This window comes from Raphanus sativus, chromosome 2, assembly GCF_000801105.2.
Source record: "Raphanus sativus cultivar WK10039 chromosome 2, ASM80110v3, whole genome shotgun sequence".
In the NCBI taxonomy this organism is placed as follows: Eukaryota; Viridiplantae; Streptophyta; class Magnoliopsida; order Brassicales; family Brassicaceae; genus Raphanus; species Raphanus sativus.
The window spans coordinates 12,610,730-12,618,211 of record NC_079512.1 but is presented as its reverse complement, the minus strand read 5'-3'; the positions used below and the strand labels follow the sequence as shown (position 1 = coordinate 12,618,211).

The 7,482-nt window shown below is 40.0% G+C and overlaps 1 non-coding gene across 1 annotated transcript; it reads right to left on the bottom strand.

Annotated features, from left to right (window-relative positions):
* Positions 1 to 6,856: 6,856 nt before the first annotated feature.
* LOC130508817 (small nucleolar RNA R71) lies at positions 6,857 to 6,963 on the bottom strand. Its single transcript, XR_008942999.1, has one exon. It is a non-coding gene; the product is annotated as a small nucleolar RNA R71 (small nucleolar RNA).
* Between the last annotated feature and the right edge of the window lie 519 nt (positions 6,964 to 7,482).

Sequence of the window (7,482 nt, the reverse complement as noted above, 5' to 3'; positions counted from 1 at the left end):
TCCAGGTTGATTATGATGATCAATTTTATCCTCAATGGTTTCACGAATTGATACAAGGTCCGGTCGGTAAGGTCACCATTGCATCTTGTATTTCACAAGAGGATACACTTTTCACACTTTACGAATATGGAAGTCGACGAGCAACAATTGAACTATGGAGTATGTGTGAAAGGTGAAACAGATTTCTATGGAATCTTAAAAGAGATCATCGAAGTGGAGTTCCCCCGGTGTAGTGAAGCTGAAATGCGTGCTCTTCAAATGTGATTGGTTTGACCCCACAGTCAATAGAGGTGTTCGATATAGCAAGTTTGGTGTTGTTGATATAAAATGCTTCACCGGAGGTACAACAAATTTGAACCCTACATATTGCTTTCTCTCAGCAGATCAGGTTGTTTTGTTCCATACCCGAAGATCAGACAATCTGGAATATCTTGGTTAGCCGCTATAAAAGTTACACCTCGGGGCAGAGTGTGAATGATGACCCACCGCCATTACAAGAAGATGGCAGTAAATGAAGTTGAAGTACCCGAACAAGTAGAAGATGATATCTTACTTATTGATCCGCATAATCCGGGATACGAAGAACTTCCAGACGATGCGCACGAATGAAGCAAATGAAGATGAATTTGAAGAAAATGATGAAAGCGGATGATGTTTCTGGATGACGAGTGTCAAGTTCCATTATGTTAGAACGTTTTTTTTTCCATTAATAGAACGTTTGTGTTTTAACTTTATATTGTAATGTTATGATAATTATATATATATGATTTTTGGAGTATGAAAGAGTATTAACTTATGATGGTTTATCTATGATGTTTGGGGTTTGGATTTTGAGTTAGGGTTTAGGGTTTAGGGTTTAGGGTTTAGGTTTTAGGGCTTAAGTACGACCACTTTAACGACACTATGATGTTTGAGGGTTTGGGGTTTCGGGTTTAGGGTATAACGAAGCTAATTAGTCGTAAGTACTACTCATGTACGACTACATTACAAAGTAGTCCTAAACGGAGTCGTACATTTACGACTCATATACGACTAAGTTGACAATTAGCCCCTCATTGGTCGTACAATTACGACCAACGTACGACTCACATGTCGAATGTGCCCCTATATATACTCCCTTTTTACCATCTCAGTATAAACAAAATTTACAAATCTTTAAAAAAAAGGAAGTGAAGAGAGATTTGGGATCATAAGTGGAAATAGAATTCGGTTATCTATTCGTTATGTTGATTCTATTTTCTCTTGTGATTCCATCTCTTTTTCTCTTCCTTGTTTTTTGTAGACTTTAAAAATTTGTTCACATGAAAATTAATTCATATATACAAATTTTAGAAAAAAAAGAGGATAAAGATATGGAAACATAAGTAGAAACAGACAATTCCTTATGTTTCGTCATTTCTACTTGTGATCCAGTATCTTTCTTCTCTTTTTTTTTTCATAATTTATGTAAAATTGGTAATAGAGGTTTATCATAATTTTTGATAAACCTCTTCGAATTTTTTTCTAATAAACGTTGGTCCAATGTGGTCGTGAACGGCATTCGTCGTAAACGGGTTGTAGATTTACAACCAATGTACGACTCATTCGTATTAAGTTGGTCGTAACTGTACGACCCGTGTACGACTATCGTAGATTTAGTCCTTAATTAGTCGTAAAATTACGACTAATGTACCACTATTGGTCCCTTTTTAGTCGTAATAGTACGACCAATGTACGACCACAACCAAATCTCTATATAAACTTCTCACCGCGAAGCCATTTCGTTGCTCATTCCATTCTCACTCCCCTCTCTCTTACAACCTCAGAGCTTCTCCCTCTCTAGGTAATTTTTTTTTTGTTTTAGTTATAGGTGGTTAATTAGTTAGGTGATTAGATTAGGTTTGGAATTTAGTTAGGTTATTAGATTAAGTTTGGAATTAGTTAGGATGATATTAAAATGTGTTTATAATTTTTTTAATTAATTATTTGAATTGTTTTTAATTTTAATTTTTAATTTTTTTCAGATTGACGATCTTATATGGCTACTAGCGGTAGAAAGAGACTTAGAAACCGTGGCGGGAGGACTTCTTACGGGAGTACCTTTCTCGGCCAGACGGATCCATCAGCTTCTACCTCCCGCACCCCCGAAACTGTCCCCGAAAGCCAAATTCCTAGCGTCCCGTATGTGCCGCAGGCGCCATACGATCCACATGCAATACTATCCGCAGCCGTACGTCGACCCGACTACATACTTTACTTGAGGAGGGTCGTGATCATCAGCAGCCTCATGATCAGCAGCCTCATGATCAGCAGCCACAACATCCACAACAACCTCCACAGCCGGCACAGCCGGCACAGCCGGCTCCAGAGCAGGTTCCATACGAGCCTCCAGAGGAGGCTCCTGCAGTTCCTGGTGTTCATCCAGATTTGATGGTGCCACCGGATGCACCTTATGCAAGATATTCTGTGGAAGACATTCTCAGGATGCCAGGACGAGAAGGTTTACCCGTCCTCGATCCATATCTACGACCCGGCACGACTTGGTAATTAATTTTAAATTATTTTTAAAAATTTACATTTAATATTTAATTATATATATAAATTCTTAAATTTTTGTAGGTTTAAAGCGGACAATGATGTGGGCCAGAGCGTTGGGGACATCATCAGAGAAACTTTCGGATTGCCCATCCTAATTGGACTCATACACCGACACACGTTCGCATTACTTGGTTCAAGTGCTTCGCGGTTAGTTTTAAATTAATTTATTTATTTATGTTTAAAATTTAAAATAATTTGGCTAATTAATATTTTCATTATTTTTTGTAGCAAAAATGGCATTGGTCCACTGGATCAATGAGACGGTGAAGAAAGCGTTCAACAACAAGGCAATGCTCCGTCTCAAAAACATTGTTGGCGACTGGAAGGAGAAGTGGAAGTATATCGGGGATGATGCAAACAAACGTACCTCAGCAATGACGTTTGGACTGGCTTGAAGGCTTATTGGCTTTTGCCTAAGTCAGTCCAAAGGTCTCTTAAATGCTCGGCCGCCCGGCTAACCCGTGATGCTCAAGGTAACCTGCCAATACCTCATACTTCCGGACAGACTCCATATGCCAAAAGGGCATTGCAAATTGTAAGTTTAAATTTTTTTTCTTAATTTTCATTACATATAATTATATATATATATATATATAATATATATTGTTGTTGTTTTTAAATATAGGCTGCCAAAGAAGGAGCGCCGCCGACTCTCAGCCGACTCTACAAGGAGACCCACTCCCATGCCGATGGCCAATTCGTACATCCACGTGCAGAGCAGATCTACAACGATGTAGAAGCTCGGATTCAGGAGGTCCAGACTCAGCGGACGCAACAAAACCCGGATGATCCACCGGTCCAGCTTTCGGCCATCGAACAAGACCGAATTTTCGAGCAGGTAAAATATTCGACCTTTTTAAGTTATATACATGCATATATTTATTTTACATATGTACTAATAATATCTATTTATAAATTATATATAGGTTGCTCCGAAGAGAAGGGGACGTATAATTGGGATCGGGAGTGTGAATGATGTTCCCATGGCGAGAGCTGAACACGCTGCTCAAAGGGAAGAAGAGTCCTCGGTCCGGAGGGAGTTGGAAACTGCGAACCAGAAGTTAGCCGACCACAACGGGATGTTTAAGTCGATGGCAAACATGTTCGATATGCTTCTAGAGACAACTCCGAACGTCGACCCGTCGGTTACAGCATCGTGGAAGAACCTCCGTCCGACCTTCGTCCCCAACCCGACTCCGGAAGAGCAGGACGATTTGACTCGGCGTGCCGAGGAGAGGAGTTCTGAGCTCTTTTATGATCTTAATGCTTAGTTTTCGGTTTTAATTATTTTGTATTTTGAAAACTTTGAATTTATGAATGTTATATTATTATGTTTTTATGAATTTAAATGAAATTCGTAAAATATTTTATTTTTAAAAAAAAACTTTTTTTTTTGTAAAATTGAATTATTAAAATTAATTTTAATATTAAAAATCGAATTACTAAAATTACAGATTCGATGTAAGTTAGTCGTTATATTACGACTAATTTACCTCTATTTAAAAAATACTTTACGACTACTTAACTAATATATAACATCTACTTTACGACTAAAATCTTATGACCCACTTACGACTACATTTATTACATCTACTTTACGACTAATGCTTTACGACCCGTGTACGACTACATTTATTACATCTGATTTACGACCAATTATATTAATCGTAAAGGTACGACTCCCTTACGACTAATATATTTAATCGTAACTTTACGACCAAAGCCCAACCATTTAGTGATTACGACCAGAAGATTACGACCAATCGTTTTTAGTTGTTCATTGGTCGTAATACCCTTTTTACGACCAAGGTACAACTAATCCCGTAGTCGTTAAAGACCTGTTTTCTTGTAGTGACTCAGATCGAATAGAAAACATTGAGGTTCAATGGACAGATGAGACTTGTTAGGAGATTTTTGTGTAGGATCTTTATGAGTACTACAGAACACTGAGAGATTTTTATAATAGAAGAGAATCGAGACTAAAAGATGTTTTTATTGATGGTATGAGCAGGAACTACAACGTTTGGTGTATAACTCTAGTTATAGCCGCCTAGCTCTAATCTCTTAGTCTCGAATGTCAATCCCTTATTCATGGGTATGGGTTCCCTTTATATAGTTGTAGATGTCGGTTTGAAGTAGGTTAAACTCTTCCATATTCAGAAATATGGAAGAATCTCCTTATCAGAAAACTTCCATTTTACCCGGAGGCAGGGGTGGAAGCATGGGTCGGAACCATTGTTCCTGTCGGCAGGAGTCTGGAAGTCGGTGTCCTGCCCCGGGTCTGGAAATTTTACTCTTGTGTATTTTACCCAAAAGTTTACCCCTTATTGTTCGATTTAATCATCTACATCGGAGAATAACATGTGCACTTGAGTCAACCGAGTTGCCCTATCTCAGCGGGCTCTCTGATATATGGTGTTTTATACATCAATGTATATATGTTTTCTAATTGGTTTTCAAGTCTTTATCCAGTCTTTCTAGTCCTTTTCGAGTCATTACAGGTCTGGAGTTGCACTGGATGGGAGATGGACCTGCTGGAACAAAAGAGGCAGAAAACAGTGCAGTTTGGTGATTTTCACGCAGAACAGTCTAATGATTGTTCCTGATCGAGCGGAACAACCCGAGTGATTGTTCCAGCGGCAGAGATTTTTATGGAAACCACTATTATTTCGGGATTTGCCCTAATTATCCTCTTTTTCTCTCCCAGCCGTCTGTGGCTTTGATATATCATATTTTCTGTTTTCTCATTATCATTCTACGATATTCTAGACACAAGAAACCATTGGAGACTTTTAGATTATTGGATTTGCTTATTGTAAAGGGAAAAGGCTCCATCTCTCTCTCCATAAAGAAGATTATCCTGAACCCTCTCTTTGTTTCTGTTATTTTTATGAAGTATTATTCAGTATCCATGTCTTTGATCTCTTGTGTCATGGCTGAGTAGTCGGCTAGCTTGTCTAGGGTTCTAGGGTGTTGATTTCGTGAGCTAAACATAGATAAGTGAATCACTCGATTGTCTTCATTCATAACCATTCTTACTGCTTGCATTAAACAAGCCGCTTAATGTTAGATCATAGGTTTAATCTGATCATCAAAAGTGCTTAGGTTGCTAGATCTGTTTTGAATGAGCATTGCATCCCTAATCAGCGAAAGTAGATATTAGGGTGTTCTGTGAACCTATCGGACTTGATCTCTATTGCTTGCGATCGCTTCTCACCTCAACGACAGTTAGACGGTGAGATCGATCAGCATAGGGAGCAATACTACGACAGTGGACTGTTCTACTTGAGTGATCCGAGTTCTAGACTGTTCTTATTAGCACTTGAATAATTGTTTAGCTCACAAGTTTTAGCACCCGATGAAGTAACCCTAGACTGACTTCTCTTTAAATTGAATTTACTCTTTGCAATCATTTACTTTACTTGCACGTCACTACTTAAATCAAAACCCCATAATTGTCTTAGCTTAATTTTGATCCCATAGAAATAAAGTGTAAGAGTTGGTCTCTGTGGATTCGATCCTAAAGTGCTACATCGACATACCATTCGATTGTGGTAGTGTGCACATTAGGTTAATTGGTGTGCGTGAACATGAATATCAATTTGGCGCCGTTGTCGGGGACCATCTTTTTACCTTTATTTTTTGGTTATTTATTTAGTCTAAGACCTCTAACTTGCTCTTTTCTCTTTGTTGCAGGAGATCGCAAGGTTTAGAAAATCAGAACAGACAACAGCCAAGGCCTACTGACACCACCATGGGTGATCACGGCCATCAGGATGATCTCGCTGCAGCAATGCAACTGATGCAACAGCATATGCTTCAGATGCAGCAGACCATCCAAGCTCAGCAAGCAGCTGCAGAACAATCTGCTCAACAGGCTGCTCTCGCGCGGCAGGAACAAGCAGCGCAGACTGTTCCAATCGGGAAGAGAAACCTTCCGCGGAACATTCCTACTATGCGCTCTGCCATTGTTCCTCCACTCTGCACCAGGCAGGGCTTCGAGATCAAGCCTGCTTTGATTGATCTGGTGCAGAGAAAGGTGTTCTCTGGTCTCTCTGCAGAAATTCCAATGGAGCATATTGAGAATTTTGAAAAAGTCTGCAGTTTCACTCGTGCGAATGGTGTGTCACCAGACTACATCAAGTGCATGCTATTCCCATTCTCTCTTAATGGAAAAGCTGCACGGTGGTTGAACTCTCTCCCTACCGGCTCTCTCACTTCATGGGAACAGGTCCGATCAGCGTTCCTCAACCATTTCTACTCTAAGGCGAGAACAGCTACATTGAGGAACAAGATCACCTCATTCAGACAACTCCATGATGAGCCTTTCTGTGATGCATGGGAGCGCTTCAATGACTACCGCAGAGAGTGCCCTCACCATGGTTTTGATGATGATTACCTCTTGGGCATTTTCTATGATGGAGTAGACTGGAAATACAAAAGTGCTCTAAATTGTGCGAGCAAAGGAGATTTCATGACTCATACCACTCATGGAGCATTTGAGTTGATTGAGAACATGGCTGCTAGTTCTGCTAATGAGAACAATGAGAGCGATCGCTCCAAAGTAGTGAACAGTGTTGGAACCCGAAAAATTGATGAGCTAACAACTAAGGTCGATCAGCTACTGCAGAAGAACCAGGCACAAGGATCTGGGTATCAGAACACCATCCCGCAGAGCAATCAGCAAGCTGTTCCAGCCGCGAGTGCTCCGACTGCAGGGAACAGTCCGCCAGATGATCTGAGAAATCTGAACATTATGATGCAGCAGATGCTCCAGAGCCAGCAGCTTCATGTCAAGGCACTGAATCAGGTTACCGTAGACATCAAACCCAGGATGGACAGCATGTTCACTGAGCTGGATTCAAAATATGATATTGTGAGCAACCACATAAAGAGGATTGATGT